The sequence below is a fragment of the Perognathus longimembris genome, chromosome 18 (genome assembly GCF_023159225.1).
Source record: "Perognathus longimembris pacificus isolate PPM17 chromosome 18, ASM2315922v1, whole genome shotgun sequence".
Lineage (NCBI taxonomy): Eukaryota > Metazoa > Chordata > Mammalia > Rodentia > Heteromyidae > Perognathus > Perognathus longimembris.
Window position 1 is genome coordinate 28,807,613 of NC_063178.1, and position 17,028 is coordinate 28,824,640.

A 17,028-nucleotide genomic window follows, 5' to 3' on the forward strand; every position below is an offset into this window, starting at 1 on the left:
CTCTTTCCCTTCCTTCCTTCCTTCCTTCCTTCCTTCCTTCCTTCCTTCCTTCCTTCCTTCCATATCTATGACTTGAAATATTTTAGTAAAAAATAATTACACACATTTAGCAGAGATGTTTCAAAATATCTCCACTTTAACGAAACTTTTATTACTTTATCTATTTTAATCTCCAAATGGGTATAAAATGTATTTAAACTTTGAATTGTCCACTATCTATCAGTGAACCTAGACCATAATCCCCTTTATTTTAAAATGTGTAGTCATTTTTCTCCATTTTTGATATTGGAAGGAATTATAAGAAGCCCCACAAAAAGTTAGCATAACTGTCATATACAAAGCAGCATACCAAGTGTTTAATTCAGATACGATCACATATAAGAGCAAGGTAGATATACTATAACCTGAAGTATAAAGGTAGAGGGCATAACATTCACCTAGACCAAGGGCACTCAGGAAGGGAGTAGATGACACAAGAGAAATTCTAAGATGTCAACAACTAGAAAGTTACAATTAAAAAGATCCATGGGCTAAAATCACATCTTAGGAAATTTTAAGTAAACATACATTTCACAGAAATGATAACAGATGGGAAATTGTAAAGTAAGCTGGCATGAGATAAAAAGGCAATAGAGAGATATGAAGGATGGAAAGCTTCAATGATGAAATTTAAGTTGACTTGAATAAAATTATCAGAACTCCTAGAGATAATATAATAAATATATTCAATATATAATAGGTTGTATAGTAAATTGAATACATAGTTAAATATAACATAAGTTGAATACAGTTACCAGAACACAAACACACCCTATGGGATGTGCATGGAATTGTCACTTAATTTATAATCTATAGCCACAGAATGTGTGGAAATACTTAGTTTATTAAAATTTGAATTACTTAGTACCTGCATAACTTTTCCACTGAAAGTGCTTCAGGCATGTTTCTTGGTTTCTAAGAAAAATTAAAAGAAAGCTCATACTTCTATTGAAATACACCAATTTCAGTTAATAAGCATAATAACCAAAAAGTTGATGTGTTACTTTACAACATGTTTGTCAAAACAGGACAAAACAATTATCTGCCTACAGAATATTTTGGCACTGGATGGAAATTCCCATTTGACAATAGGACACGAGGAAGAATTATAACAATGAAACCTAATAATTTCAGTCCAAATAACTAGAATAAGAAATGAAAATCATTGCTACTGAAATCCAGTGCTATGGTTTTTTTTTTCTTCAAGTTTATCTCTTTATTCACTTATTTAGTTTTATGCAAGTACCTGGCTGCTATTCCTAGCATTTTCCTTGATGCTAGTGCTCTGCCACTTGAACCACACCTCCATTTCTGGCATTTGGGTTTCATGGAGATAAGGGTCTGACACAGATGTTTCTTCCTGGCCTGGGTTTGAACCTGACTCCTCAGATTCTCCTGAGTAGCTAGGATATGCTAATGGTACTGGGAAACTGAGGTCATAGTAATTGATAACACTCTTACTGCCCATTTTCCCAAGCACTTGGTATAGTTTCTTTCCTATTTCAATAATTCTAAGCTGTAAATTGAAATTGTCCTGCTCTCAAGCAGTAGAAATATAGCAAATGTTAATAAATTTATTTTGTACATGTCATTTATAAAGCTCCCCTTCCACTTCACTACTTAATTTTTTTTTTCTAAGTCGAGTCCCAGGAAAAGAATAGGCCTAGACTCAGTGAAGGATTTATGAAGAGGATGGCCACTTGGATTTTAAGTCACCAGAGAAAGAAAGATGAGAAAGGCTTAAATTTTAAATGGAGATATGTGAATTCAAAAAGCAAAGGGCTTGGGCTGGGAATATGGCCTAGTGGCAAGAGTGCTTGCCTCGTATACATGAGGCCCTGGGTTTGATTCCTCAGCACCACATATACAGAAAATGGCCAGAAGTGGCGCTGTGGCTCAAGTGGCAGACTGTTAGCCTTGAGCAAGAAAGAAGCCAGGGACAGTGCTCAGGCCCTGAGTTCACGGCCCAGGACTGGCCAAAAAAAAAAAAAAAAGCAAAGGGCTTAATTGGGTGGTAAAACCTGGAGTAAGCTATTCTAGGATCATGTGCTGTTCAATTTCTGAAAAAGCTAAGTCTAAATGTAAGAGTTCAATCAACTAACATTAATCATTTGGGATTTAGTACCTCAAACAAGCACATTCAGTTCCGTGTGGTCTGAAATGGATCTTTTGAAGTTGCAAATCTGGCATGCTCTGGTGCTTTGAGAACTGAGGATGGATGGGGAGGTATAAGCACTGGTTGAAGCTTTTAAGATCTTATAATGATCAAGAAATACATTTCTAAATCTATCTTTCAGAATTTGTCTATCTCTCCATCCATCCATCCATCCCTCCATCTATATCTATCTACTCATCTATATCTATCTATCCATCCATCCATCTACCTACCTGTCATCTCTAGATTATCATGGTGATGCCTAAATGTCATTCTATTATTTATCATATATTCAAACCTGTGAGTTATTTTATGTTTTTTTCTGTTTCAAAGTTATAAATTAACCTGATATAATAAATTAGCCTGATATAATTTTAATTGCTTCTATTTTTATTGTTTTGCTCTAATGTATGAAACACAAAGGTTAAGGGGTATTTATATGTTTAGTCATTTTTTTCCCTATCAGTCCTGATGTTTGAAATCAGGGCCTGGGCACTGTCCCTGAGCATTTTTGTTCAAGATTAGCACTCTATGCCTTGAGCCACAATGCCATTTCCTGATTTTTCTGTTTATGTGGTACTGAAGAATTGAATCCAGGGCTTCATGAATGCTAGCAAGCATTTTATCATTAAGCCACATTCCCAGTCCCTACTTTTAGTCATTTTTGTACATATTTTCAGTAGACCTTGTAGAAAATGTTGATAATTTATACACTCTCAAATATATACTTACTTGTTTATAGCTTGACTAAAAGCTTGGTTTTATAGATTTAAATATATTTGTGAAATTGGAATTACTTAAAAGTTAGTGTAGGGGAGGACACAGAAATGGAGGGACAAATGGTGAATAAGTGCAGCAATGGTACTCACTAGACACAATGTTGAATATGAACATATGCAACTTGTGGGTGGGCATGGGAGGGAAAAACTGGAAGAAAGTGAGGGAAGGGGTGACATTGTGTAAAAAGAAATGCACTCATTAACTGTCTTGTGTAAGTGTAACATCTCTGTACATCATGTTTATAATAATAAAAAGTAATAATTCTTCATTTATTTTATGGATGTTTGAACCATTTTTAAATAATTGTCATTATTTTTTAAACTTTTTCCATTTGGATGACTTTGTTCTTTTCTGCTTTTCTTTCCCTTCCTTTCCCTCCCTCCCTCCCTCCCTCTGTCCCTTCCTTCTCTTCCTTCTCATTTTCTTCTTTTCTTTGTGTATGTATTAATACTGGGGTGTGAACTCAGGACTTGTTGTGCTGTCACTTAGAATTTTTTTTTTCCTCAAGCCAAGAACTCTATCGTTTGAGCCACAGCTACATTTCTTTTGTGATTGCTTGGAAATGAGTTTCCTGACAGGCTGTCTTCAAATCAATGGGTTTTGAAAACTTTTTTGAATACAGGGTATTTAAAAAAAAAAAAACAACAGAAAAAAAACCTTAAGTCATTCATATTTGTTAGTCTTCATTTGCAACAAATGGAGAATAATTCATAAATAACCATGACCAAAGCACCTGTTTTCAAGCTTGCAAAATCATCTCTTTACAACTAATCAAACTGAATTGGAAGACCGACATCAGCTGCTTTATTTCTTCCAGGAAGGTCAGCAAGACAATTGCATCCAAGGGGCATCTCTGTGTAGAATTTGCCAAGTTCTGAGTTCAGAATTTTCAGAATATAAAAGCACCTATATCAGGGAAATGCTCCTCCTGTGTGATAAGGTTCCTCGCATGGTCCAGCAGGCCGGCTAGGCCTTGCAGCGGCCGCCCCGGGACCGGAGCCCACTGGGCCCCAGGGCATGTCACTCCGCCATCTTTGCTCCTTCTCAGCTCCTGAATACAGGGTATTAACTGTCAAATGTTTTCACATTAATTTTTATACCTATCTCAAATATGATATAAACCTTTTGTTAGTGATAACTCCCAACATAATACTGTGTGCCAGATTAACCAATCTTTTATTTCCTTGTTTCTGAGCTTTGTGTTATGCTTTTAAGCTTCTCACTGCCTCACTTCCCTAGTTAGAAAACTTGATATCCATTTTCTCCAGATATTTTCAAATCATTTAAATCACATTCGAATTTACTTAGATGTAGATTTATGAAATACTGATTTAACTATGTTACCTTCATAATTTTCTCAGTGAGAAATTGGTTGTTTTGTTTGATATTTTGTCCTTGAACTCAAAAGCTCAGTTTCAAGTATTTTTTTTTCATTGAAGGCTGGAGCTCTATCATTTAAGCTTCACCTTTATTTCTGGATGTTGCTAGTTAATGGGATATCAGTCATAGATTTTTCTTCCCAGGTTGTCTTTAAACTGCAGCAGTTTAAAGGATTTTAAGATTAAAGATGTGAGCCAGTAGCCCTGGGTAGCAGCTAGGTATTGGCATAGTCATCATTTTCTATTGAAATCTCATGTTTGTCAAACAGTAGATGTGTGATTCTGGTCTTGGTATTATTTCATTTTTGGCAATGATATTGTGCTGAATATTTTTCTATCCTTACTCAGTATGGCTAAAGCAAAGTGTTCTGAGTGTTCTGGGAGTGGGAGATACAGGTATGGGGGGGGGGGGTGGCTGGGGTGGGGGTGTCCCTGAGGCCACATCTACAATCTGCTATGAATTTGTGAAGTTTTTGTTGGCCAAGCTAAAGTTTTGAGCTTTTCCACAAACACATGGAGCCTCTTTGCTCATGTCTATTTAGGACTTTATATAACCATTCAAGTATCTGCTTATTAAGAGTTAATTCTGGAATGGGTAAGGGATAGTGAAAAAATCTGCAAATAGGAGTATTAATTCTGAGATTAGAACAACAGTGTGTATAGAAGGGGCTAACCTGACAGGTGCCTGAAGCATAGAATTAATGCCAAATTGTGATTGTGTGGCTGGGTGCATGTGTAAAGGTGTAAGAAAAATCAGAAAATTGGATGAACGTCAATGAGAAGAGACACAATAAGCATTCAAGTTTGGGAACACTAATTCCTGCAAATCTTAAAAGTATGAGCATTAATGTAGTTCCTTGAGAAAATAAAAAATGCTATTGATAGTATATAAAAGGATTTTACATGTATTATCTTATTTAACTTTCACCACAGTCATCAAAAGTTGCTTTCACCATCATTTGGTAAGGGAGAGAACAAGCATAGAGTTGGGGAGTATACTCCCCTGGCAGGAGTATTTTTCTTGGTTATATTGTAGAGAATTTCATATGTTAAGGTATATATCATAATGTTCAAATGTGCATTTTGTGCTTATTTACATATACCTGGGTATGACATTTAATATAATTATTAAACACAGGCACAGATGATATCAAATCTTACTTTACAAGGTGGTGCTTACTTTCCAGGGAAATTTTTAGGTTCAATTAGTGTATCACTACCACAGTAGTTTTCCTTTTTGTTATTCTGACCACATTCTAAGCATCCTTCTAATTGTATAAGCCAAGTTACCCAATCATCCCACTCACCTGTGGCATTAAAATGTTACTATTGATTCTTGGATTATAAGTCTTTCTTTTTTTTTTTTTGGCCAGTCCTGGGCCTTGGACTCAGGGCCTGAGCACTGTCCCTGGCTTCTTCCCGCTCAAGGCTAGCACTGTGCCTCTTGAGCCACAGAGCCGCTTCTGGTCGTTTTTTCTGTATATGTGGTATGGGGAATCGAACCTAGGGCCTCGTGTATCCGAGGCAGGCACTCTTGCCACTAGGCTATATCCCCAGCCCGATTATAAGTCTTTCTTAATCAAACCTTGTCTGCAGTTCTTTGTTCAATAAAAATCTTTTAGTTTGCCTTTGCCTGCAGATGTCAGGGTTAATTTACTGATTTCCACCATTAAAAGTGGAAATGGAGTGATGATCACATGAAAATAGACTTTAAATTTCCCATTTCTGCTCTTTTGGAACTCTGGCCTAACAGTGATAAGCGAGGGTAAAGCTAATTTCTGGCCTTACCTGGTCTTCCAAAGAGCTACTGTATTCAAGTATCTCATGATAATTTTCTGGAGTGAATTAAACAGCAAAGGTGTTTCTCTGGTTAATAATTAAAGTGTCTCCTGTTTAAAGGGGAGATAGTTACTGATCACCACTGTTGGATGACTTGAACATGAGTGACTCTGTGTGTGTGTGTGTGTGTGTGTGTGTGTGTGTGTGTGTGTGTGTGTGTGCTAGAACAGGGGCTTGAATTCAGAGCTTCAAGATCTCGCTTAGCTTTTTCCATTTTCAGATCCAGCCTTTTGCTGGTTAATTGGAGATAAAAGACTTATTCTTTGTCCTTGAGGCTTTGAACCTCAATCCATCCTCAAATCTCTGCCTCTGAAGTAGCTAGGATTGTGTTAACCATCTGTACCTGTCTTTTCAGACACACACATTAGTATTTTCTAAATATTCCTACATGATTACCAGGTTAATTTCTGGATTGTTAGCATCCAAAGGGTTATTTGTTTCAGCCTGATAGTGTGTCATTTCTTAAAAAAAAAAAGTAAGGGTTGGAAAAGGTCAAGCTCTTTGTCAGTGTTAGTGTCAGAACTAACTTTCTACAAGAATACATTCAGCTAAACTAGATCTGGGTCCTAGGATTTTTACTAAACAGGCCCCCTAATCTCTATTTAAATGCTGTCTTTTTCTAGGGACTCTGGAAGTTTCTAGATAATTATAACTTGATGGTGATGGACCTCAATATAGCATTGGCACCAAATTCTGCTTTTGTCACAACTGTTAGAAAGGAAGAAATCTGTTTTACACATATTTCATCTCCTACCTAAATTCCCTGCCTTCTCCGTATTGTTAGATGTTAGCTTTAGCAGCTGTTTGCTTTTAGTTAGAGATATGATAGTTAATTGTTCTAAATTGATGCTTCTGTCACACTCAAGGAGGGCGTGGGGAGGTCATATTGTGTTTGCTCACCATGAGAAGTTGCCAAGTATCAGGGATTGCAGCTGCCGGATGGGAACTACTGGAATATTAATGCAGCTGAGATTTGATGAGTCTGACTGGAGTAGACTAATGTGTTTGGATAGCTCTGAGACAAGACTATTAAGTGTTTAGATGTTGAAGTAAGCATTGTGTTACCAAGCTTGTAGATGATGAATAGTACTTCCTGCTGATTTATCTGTAATAATAAATTCCACATTAGACTTGAGGTGGGATTATTTTGTTAAATGCTATACTATGGGAAAAACTTAAAATGTTTGCATTTTGTCCTTAACATTAATTGACATAAAAATAAGCAGTTAAAAGAGACAATTGAACTAGTTGGAGGTCAAATAAATGCTTCTCAACTACAAAGAAAATAACCTTTCAAAAAACCACTAGAGGGCCAGTGACTGGTTTGAAGCCAACTGTGGGAGAAGACGTAAGCAGGGAAAAGCTAGAACTGGAAGTGTGGCTTAAATTAACCTTGAATGAAAAAATAAGAGCACAAGGGCCTGAGCACAAGCCCTGCACTGGCAAAAAAAAAAAAAAAAAAAAAAGAAAAAGAAAAAGTAAAAGAAAAGAAATAGAGGGGAGGACAAGGGATTTCTAAGAACGTAATGAACAGCTGTACTTATTGCAATATTTTTTGTTTAAATTTTTTATTCCCTCTACACATATCATTTCTTTAAAATAGTTTATTTTGTGCCATTTCTTATTGTAATATTAGTAATGCCACTATTTTTTGTGAGCATCCTTTCTTCTACTAGAACAAAAAATTTGCATTATTTAGTAAAATTAGAAATAGCCTTTTTGATTTTAAGTTATATGAAATAACTGAACAAGTTGTAGAAAAACTGTAAACTGTCAGCACCGGCTCCTTTTCTTCTTTTGCTCTCAGTAGCACTTTTTTTTTTAACTCTTGTGTTCCTTCAACCAAAATCTGAGTTAGGTGAAGACTATATCATGACTTTGCCCAAATTGCTTGTGTAATCTGGTGATTTTACTCATTCAAAAGCCTCTTTTCTAGTCAAAAACATGCCAGTTAGCCTTGGGGAGTGATTTTACTCTCACTCAGTAGTCTATAAATCATAGCCTTCTTCATTTGTGTGCATGTAATACTATGCTAGCCAGTCTAGTCAACAAACTGACCAACATCCATTGACCCATGTTGGTGAAGCCAGTAGTGGTAACATACAAAGAAAACTGGTTATTCTGAGGTGTACTGCCAATGCTAGGCTGTATTTTAATTCCATAGTTATATACATAGAGATTTGGGGACCATATCATTGCTGAGATAACTTTTGCAAACTTATGCAGATTAAAACTGTTAAAAAGATAGTCATGAGAAAAATAAGCAAGGTTATAAGGGAAGAAGAGAGGAATGGAGGGATGAAGAGGTTAAAAACAGTTCTTCATTTTTTAGTGATCATATCTTTGAATTTTCCTTTTTTTCTCTTTCTATTTAAATGAAGCACTCCAAGAATTCAAAACCAGATCTCACAGACTGACATTGTTCTCTGATGCCTAAGCATTGCACTGAAGAATGTTATCTCAGCTATTAGAAAACACAGGAAAATCACAGCAACACATTAGGAGCACATGTGTACTCTTTTGGTTGTTGTTGGGAGTCCTGTGATTTAAACTAGAGCTGGGCACCGTGCCTGAGCTTTTTTATTTTTATTTTTTATTTTTTATTTTTATTATTATTTTTGTTGAGGGATAGTGCTCAACCTTTGGTGTTTTTGGTGGTTAATTGGAGATTACAGTCTCATAGACTTTCCTGCCCAAACTGGTTTTGAACTGCCACCCTCAGGTCCTAGCCTCCTGAGTAGCTAATCTTACAGGCATGAGCCACTGGTTACATCTGTGCTCTTAAGTACTTTTATTCTGCTTGTCACAAGCTAAATAACATAAGGTAGAATTTCAGATAGTATTACCTTTCAGAAGGCCAAATTTAATTGAGATGTAATGTGCACAAATGTCCAAATATCCAAGAGGACAACTTAAGAAAGGAAAAGTTTATTTTCAGAGTCTTAGTCTCAGAGGGCTCAGTCCATGGTTTTGGCCTCAAGTGCTTGAACTGAACATCTTGGCAGTAAGATCATGTAGCACAGAATCTTCTGTACTTCATAGCCAACAGGAATAAGATAGAGGGGGAGCAGAGGCAAGGAATCACGGAAATATATAACTCTTAATGCTATATCTCCAATTCCTACTTCCTTCAATTAGGCCCTGTCTATCAATAATCTTAAGCACCTTTCAATACAACTACTATACTACCAATCCATTGACTAATTCATTTATTTCATGATCTAATTATCTCTAGAAATATCTTCACAGACACCCCTAGTGGTGCATTATACTAATCTCCTTGGCATTTTTTCAGTCCAATCAAAATGATAGTTCAGGTGATGTGAGTTTCAAATTCAAACAAGCAACAGATTTAGCTGTATCATCACTTTATTTCACTCTTGAATATCATGTTCTAATGGATCTATCTTTAACCACTTAATGTTGATGTCATTTATGTTACTTTCATGAAGTTCTCTTTATGGTAAAAATTCTGGCTAAAGCATTATTTTCCAGTGTCCTATACTCTTAGCAAATGGAAATTTCTCATCCCCAATCACTGATTTCATTTATCAATAAATAACACTACTAAAATAAGTTAGTTAAAAGAATGATTTTATCATGTGAAGGTTTGTCAGTGAATATTATATGGAAGCACATTAAAATCAGTTCTCAGGAAAGCCTTTTATCATTAATGGCAAGATTAGAGGAGCAAATGCTATGGTTTGAATGAATGTCTTCCAAACATTCCTATGTTAAAGTTTGGTCCATAGAGTGGTGGTACTGGGAGGTGTTGTGCACCTTTAAAAGGTGGGACATACTAAAACATCCTTAGGTCTCTCAGAATGTAGCAGGCTCTCTCTGGGTTCTGTGGGACCCTGATCCTATTTTCTTTATTATTTGTCTCAATATGTGACTAATTTCTTTTATATGCTTTTGTCACTGTCATTCATTCATCTTCACCACAGGTCCAAAACAATGTAACCATCAATTTTAAATCTACAAAGCTATGAGCTAACTATATCTAATGTTGTTAATTAACTTGTCTTCATGGTGAGTAGTACAGCAAATATTCCCATTATTGGATGTTTCCTACTAAGGATGCTGTAGTATCTTACATATTTGTGCATTTTAGGAAAGGAAATGTTACTTTAAAGTTCTTCTACCTATGAGATTATACAAAGTGAGTGGTTATATTGGCACTATTAATAATAGTTCTATACTTTATTATTAATAAGCATTTTGTCAGCATCTACTATATGTTATACAAAATGATAGGCATTTTACATGCAAGTTTCATTCTCATTATTTGTAAATATTACCCTTCCCTTTGTGGTTTAGAGACTTATCATACTTTTATTTTTTGAATGTGTATTGTTTTAGTCCATAGAGAAGATAACAGCCTCATTCTTAAAATAGAAAGTAGTGAAATAATCCTTAGAGTTGTGCAAATATAGAAAGGTAGCACAAATTCAGTGAACACACCATGATGACAACTTTTTCAGAAAAGTTCTAGAATGTTTTTTTCTTGAGTTAAATTTCTCATGTGGTATACACATTGGAATGGTTATTGTAGAACTGTAAGAAGAAAAGAAACATTTAATCATCCTCTCTTTTTTCACTGGAATTATGACTAATATGTTGCTTTCTTGAACATCATTTATTTCAGTATTTTGCACGAGGGTGTGGAGTTTAGCTGTACGTGTATTATAACAAATCATTCTTTTTTTCTTGAAATTATTTTACTTCAGATTGGAAATTGAACAGTGTCCACACTGTTCATTGCAAGGTACACAGTATTCATGAATACAATGCTGGACATCCAGGAAACGTATACACACCTCAAGCTCTTCATGCTTTTTCTTTTAGAAAGATACTGTTTACCAAAAAGAAGCTTCCTCAGTACAGGAAAAACTATTTTCCCAATAAATTCACAAAATCCTAAGATTCCCAATGGAATCCAGATGACCTTTTCACTACCACCACCTCAATATGCTTATTGGAACACTAATATTTGTACCCTGAGGACATTTACTTTCAACAATGAGGATGAGTCTTTAAAAACAAACTTCAATGTGGTAAATGTAACATGGGTCTTTGTGAGTATTAAGTGCCTGAAATAGGCAGTTAAAACTGGATTTACTATTTAATTGTTTGCTTAACAGTAAACCTAAATCTACACATTCACAATTGTCCTATAAAATAAGTACTGTGATTACACACAATATTTTATGACAAACTAGTTTCAAAATGCCAAAAGCTTTAAATAAAAATTTTGATCAGAATAAAATGTGACTCTAAAACATTATCAAAATGAAATTACATATAAAATATCCTATAGTTTACACAATTACTATGAGTTTCCAGTTGTGGAATACATTTTTCTCATTGTGAATTAAAATATGAACTTATTGGAAATGGTTAATTTCAGTGATGATACTGTTTTTGGCCTTTTAGCATTATTCTTATTATAAAAGGTTGCACTGAGGGCTGGGAATATGGCCTAGTGGTAGAGTACTTGCCTCGTATACATGAATCCCTGGGTTTGATTCCTCAGCACCACATTTATAGAAAAAGCCAGAAGTGGAAGTGGAGCTATGGCTCAAGTGGTAGAGTGCTAGCCTTGAGCAAAAAGAAGGCAGGGACAGTGCTCAGGTCCTGAGTTCAAACCACAGGACTGGCAAAAAAAAGGAAAGGTTGCCCTGAGTATCTGTTAATAGTCTAATTGGTGTTCAGTATTTCATAAATAACAAATCATTCTTTTACAATTACTGTATTAATTCACTTCAGTCAATTACTCATCATAATTTGTTATCCCATACATCTATGATAATGTTAATACAATTAGTATAGTATCACCATGTTTATTTTTTGTTGTTTGGTTTGGTTTTTTTTGGCCAGTCCTGGGGCTTGGATTCAGGGCCTGAGCACTATCCCTGGCTTCTTTGTGCTCAAGGCTAGTACTCTGCCACTTGAGCCACAGCGCCACTTCTGGCCATTTTCTGTATATGTGGTGCTGGGGAATTGAACCCAGGGCCTCATGTATGCAAGGCAAGCACTCTTGCCACTAGGCCATATCCCCAGCCCACTATCACTATGTTTTACCCTCAGCATTCTGGTAAGATGCTTATGGCTTGACATGAAAGTAGTATTTGTTTTATAAATGCTTGTGTAATACTTTTTGGCCACTCATTAAAATGGCTGAGGGGTAACATACTGGGATTCTAAATGTTATATGGTCTTCATCAGCTGGTGTTTTGCTAGTAGCTTTCTACAGAACCATATCATTATAGCTATTTGCCAGCAGTCATTAGTACATTTATCTTCTGTTGGGTTTTAATATAGTTGCAACTTGGGGAATCTGGAGTCAATAAAGCTTTAGAGAAGATGTACCAATTGTAGGATGAAGTAATTTAGAAGCACAGATATTCATAACATTTGCTAAATCATTCTTATTTGAGTAATGTGAGAATTCAAAACTCTGCTTCTCACACATGTAAACAAGAATTGGGGCCCTCAAATGGCAAATAGTTTATTGGGAATACCAGTAGAAATACCTCTTTTTTCAATCCATAGATTAATATTCATGGGATTCTATTTGAGAATCAGATGTGTGTCCTGAAATTTGAAGGAAAATGTTCATCCTTCTCTCCACACATGTATCTTGAAATGCTCGTGGTAAAAGAGACTTAGTGGCCAACTGGCCTCACCACCTAAATTTGTTGATAATGAAATTAAGTGACTGACTGAAAAGATGAATTACTTAATCACCCTACCATGAACAATGTCTACCATTCAAAATTCTTTCTTCCATCTTAAAATTCCATCAGAACCTCAGAATCTGTTAGAGTAATGTAAAAGACCCCAAAGACATGGCCATAGGTAGCATAATAATAAAGCAATATAATGAGACTTTTTTCTCATCTTGTCACGATCTCAATATCTTGGAACAGTGATTTTTAACATCCCCCAGCTTCAACATTCTCAAAAGTGTAAGATAATATTAATATTTCAAGGGTTTAAAACAGCTTACATTTACAAAGGATTTAAGACATTATTGTGGTCCTAAGTCTATCTTTTCCAATTGTCAACAATTATATCTAAGTTATCTAATTAGGGCTGTTACTGTATTGGGAGTCAGTAAGTACTAGTTAATATCTCTTTTTTAATGGGATGCTTCACCAATTTGCATGTCTTTCTTGCATGGGGGCCATGCTACTTTTCTCTGTATCGTTCCTTTTTTGTGTGTGTATATGTGGTGCTGAAACAAGCACTTATTACCTTTTTTATATCATTATTTTGACATTTCTACATTTACCTAAACCATCAGTTGGGATTTTGAAAATAAAAATCTAGAGGAAACTTAAGCTAACACATAATTTCATTATCACATATTTCTCCCTTAAGTAACTTCAAGAGAAGCCCAAAAAACATTTAAGACTACATTTATTCAGTCCCTCAGTCTGAAAGATTTCAACTGTTTCTTCATGATTACACTTTCAGGTTAGAATAAGAGTAAAAAGTTGTTATTATTACTGTTGTTATTGTTTCCAACTGGGTGTGTAGGGACTGAGGAGTTAACAAAGGAATTTACATGATAATCTCTTAAAATACCTTTAAAGACGATGAAAAACAAGTTTTTGGATTAACAGGGATGTGTCAGTTTAAATGCAAAAAAAAGTATTAAAATCATGTGATTAGCTGTATTTTTAAAAATTACACATTTGAAGTCCTGATTATAACCTAGGGATTTATTTGCTTATGAAAAGTCAAACTATGAATTACAACATTGCAGAATAATTTCTACTTTATCAGGATAGTTTTACTGCTCTTTCCACAAATGACTTGTAAAACTTTACAATACCTAAAAATCTTTGTTTACCACATTACAAAAAGTTACTTAAATTTAGATGAGAAAGACAGATGCTTTTCTTTTGATATTGAAACTTAAGATGGAATTGTTTTATTTAAAACAAATCCCTGTCCTCCCTCCCGATATAATAAGTAAATAGCAATGTGAAGAAAAGTGTCCTTTAAATCTGATATTCAGTTCAAATGCATGGTAGGGAAAAGTCTATTCTGCATATAAAATATAACAACAAAGAGAGAATTATGAATAGAAAATTAAAACATGTAGAGGAGACAAATATTCTGCATACATAGCTTTAAAATCCCAACAGGGAATCCTTATCTGAAGGAGAGGTTACACATTCAATCATTAACTTAAATGCAAATTCCCGAAGACAAAAATTCCAACATGCTAATTTGCAACCTAACTAAAACAGTTTACCAGTCTAATAGTATGTAATAACAATTTATTTTTACCATCTAGCAGTTTAACTGAAATTGAATGAAGATTTTAACATAAATATATTAGTAACATAGACTTCCCTAGATTGCAATAAGTAATGAAACACCTTGTCAATATCAACTTTTCACCCAGTAACAGGGTCTTACGTGGGAAAGGGTTTTCATTTCCTACTTAAATCGTAGGAAGAGAATTGGCTAATGAAAACAGCTTTGTAAAAAGCCAGTTAAAATTTGAATCTGCAGCTGGGTAAGTTCCCTCTCTTTGTTCCTGTAATACAGTAAAAATATAGCAGAGATGTTTAATGTTCAGAAATCTGGTCTCTTCACTTTGTATAGGCTCAAGGTAGAAGAAGGAAAAGAAAGGTATTTTTTTGGCTGTAGCTTTGATAAACAACAAATGAAGAAAAATGTTGTTTTCGAGACATCTGATAACTGAGAATCTAGACCTTATCTTATAGATATTTTCTACATTCCTCCAAAAAGCTTGGCAAATGAATAACTGAGGCCTATTTTGGTGGAAGGAGAGAAGGATATACTAGTTCCAGCATAAGAACAAAATTGTGAAAACCGCAAAGTAACACAAAACAGTTATTTTCTCCTGAATAATAATGATGTCATGTTTGCATATAGAACAGCATTTGTATTATTGCTCTATGGTATAATATATTAAACAATATATTAAGGAACTCATAATGGACTGCACATTACAAACTTAAGGTTCTTTGGTGAGGCATAAAAGAAAACATAATTTCAGCTTTAAAGAAAACTATCTTAGCCATTTTTTTTTTCTTTTATCCATTGATCTGCTGGGGTCCGCTCACAAAGTAGAAAGAGGTATTGTGTGAGTTTCACCATGGCAACAATTGCAATGCCCCCATCCATCATACATGTTGGCCAGAAAAGTGAATGGAACAGCACACTGGAACTGTAGAGTTTGGCTAGAATGACGATTTTCTGGTTTCCTTCTGGATCAGAGTAGCAGGCGAAGTGTTGATACTTCCTGAAGTTTTCCATGAAAATATTCACCGGAGACATGGATTCTTCAAAGTTTTTCCACACTTAGGTATATAGGAGCATTGTGGAGAATGAAACAAACTGTTATCAGAAGATGTGATTCTTAAGTGTGAATGTGTGTGTGTGTGTGACACTAGGAAGGAATAGTGTATGGTGGTCACCTCAGTTTTATCTGTGAAATAACCATGATAGTTCTTCTTTTTTGTATTCAAGCCAATTCTTCCAGAAACCCTAAGAAATTATATAGTAATTAAAATAATTTTGGGGATTATGTGACCAAGACCTGTATATCATTTGTTAATTTAAGTCAAGTTACGTATGAGTTAATCAACTTGAATTAATAGTTGTGTATTGCATACACAAAAAGTAAATTGTTGGGGCTTCTGAGGACCCCTTCCACCCTATCTCCCAGGGAAATGCCTGAACCTCAAATCTATGGAAGAAGCTCCACCCTACCCCTCATACCGGCAGAAGGAGTAAGGCCTGTTCTTACCGGACTGCTCTAAGCTGAAGTGGGATGCCGAAATCCCTTCCTCGGCCCCCCCATAATGTGTCAGGAGCTGCAGAACAAAGATGTCGGGGAGACGGTTGGATGTTTGAATGGGTCTCAAAGGATCTAATTGGGAGGGGGTTTATATAGCGGTAATGGCGGGAAAGGAGGGGGACTGGCCAAAGGGCCACTCATAGGCTCAAGATCGTGTCCATCAGATGATGTCATGAAACTTCCTTTGTGGCTGGACAACCCTCATCATGGTGGCATGCATGTGTCTGCCTCCCTCAGGGGCGGGGTATTCTCTTCTGGTTGAGGCTGGAAGGTGGGAGTGGCTAGCCCCAACACTGTCCCAGCGCTGGGGGAAGGGCAGCATCTCGGAAGCTCTTGTCGCCCTTCCCCCACCAAGGCCAAAACTGAGTCCCCAACAGTAAATGACTTCCAATATATTCTTCTTGCAATGACTATGTGAGGTGGGTTTTAATTATTCCTTATTGAATATATTTATGGCATAAGAATGTAAATATTTAGAATTTTTCCACATAATATTAAATGCTCCCATATCATAACAAAGTCAAAAGTAGCTTATTTATATTTTTGGTATGGCTTTATTGTCTTCTCCTTGGTTATTTTGTTACTGTCATCAAGGAAGCATCTATCTTCTAGTGAATTTATCGAAAGAAATCTTAAGAGCAAGAATAATTAGCCATATGGCAGTGCTCACAGCTTTAATCCTAGCTATTCAGGAGACCTAGATCTGAGGACTGTGGTTCAAAGCCAGCCCAGACAGGGAAGTCCATGGAACTCTTATCTCCAATTAATAAGCAAAAGGCCAAAAGTGGAGGTATACAGCTCAAGTGTTATAGTTGCCAGCCTTGAGTGAAAAAGTCAAAGGACAGTGCCCAGGCCCTGATTTCAAGCTCAGGTCCTGGCACCCCCAACCTCTTATAAAGGCCTGTGATGGTTGCAGAATACTCACCTAGCATGCCATAGGAGTTTTTTCAATGTGTCAAGGAAAAGTAAAGCATTGGAGGATGAAGATA

General features: G+C 35.8%; 1 non-coding gene and 1 pseudogene across 1 annotated transcript; both read right to left on the reverse strand.

Moving 5' to 3' along the window:
• Positions 1-3,713: 3,713 nt before the first annotated feature.
• LOC125366888 overlaps positions 3,714-17,028 on the reverse strand; it is a 29,863-nt pseudogene continuing 16,548 nt past the window's right edge.
• On the reverse strand, positions 13,334-13,440 carry LOC125367372. The gene has a single exon (XR_007214066.1). It is a non-coding gene; the product is annotated as a U6 spliceosomal RNA (small nuclear RNA).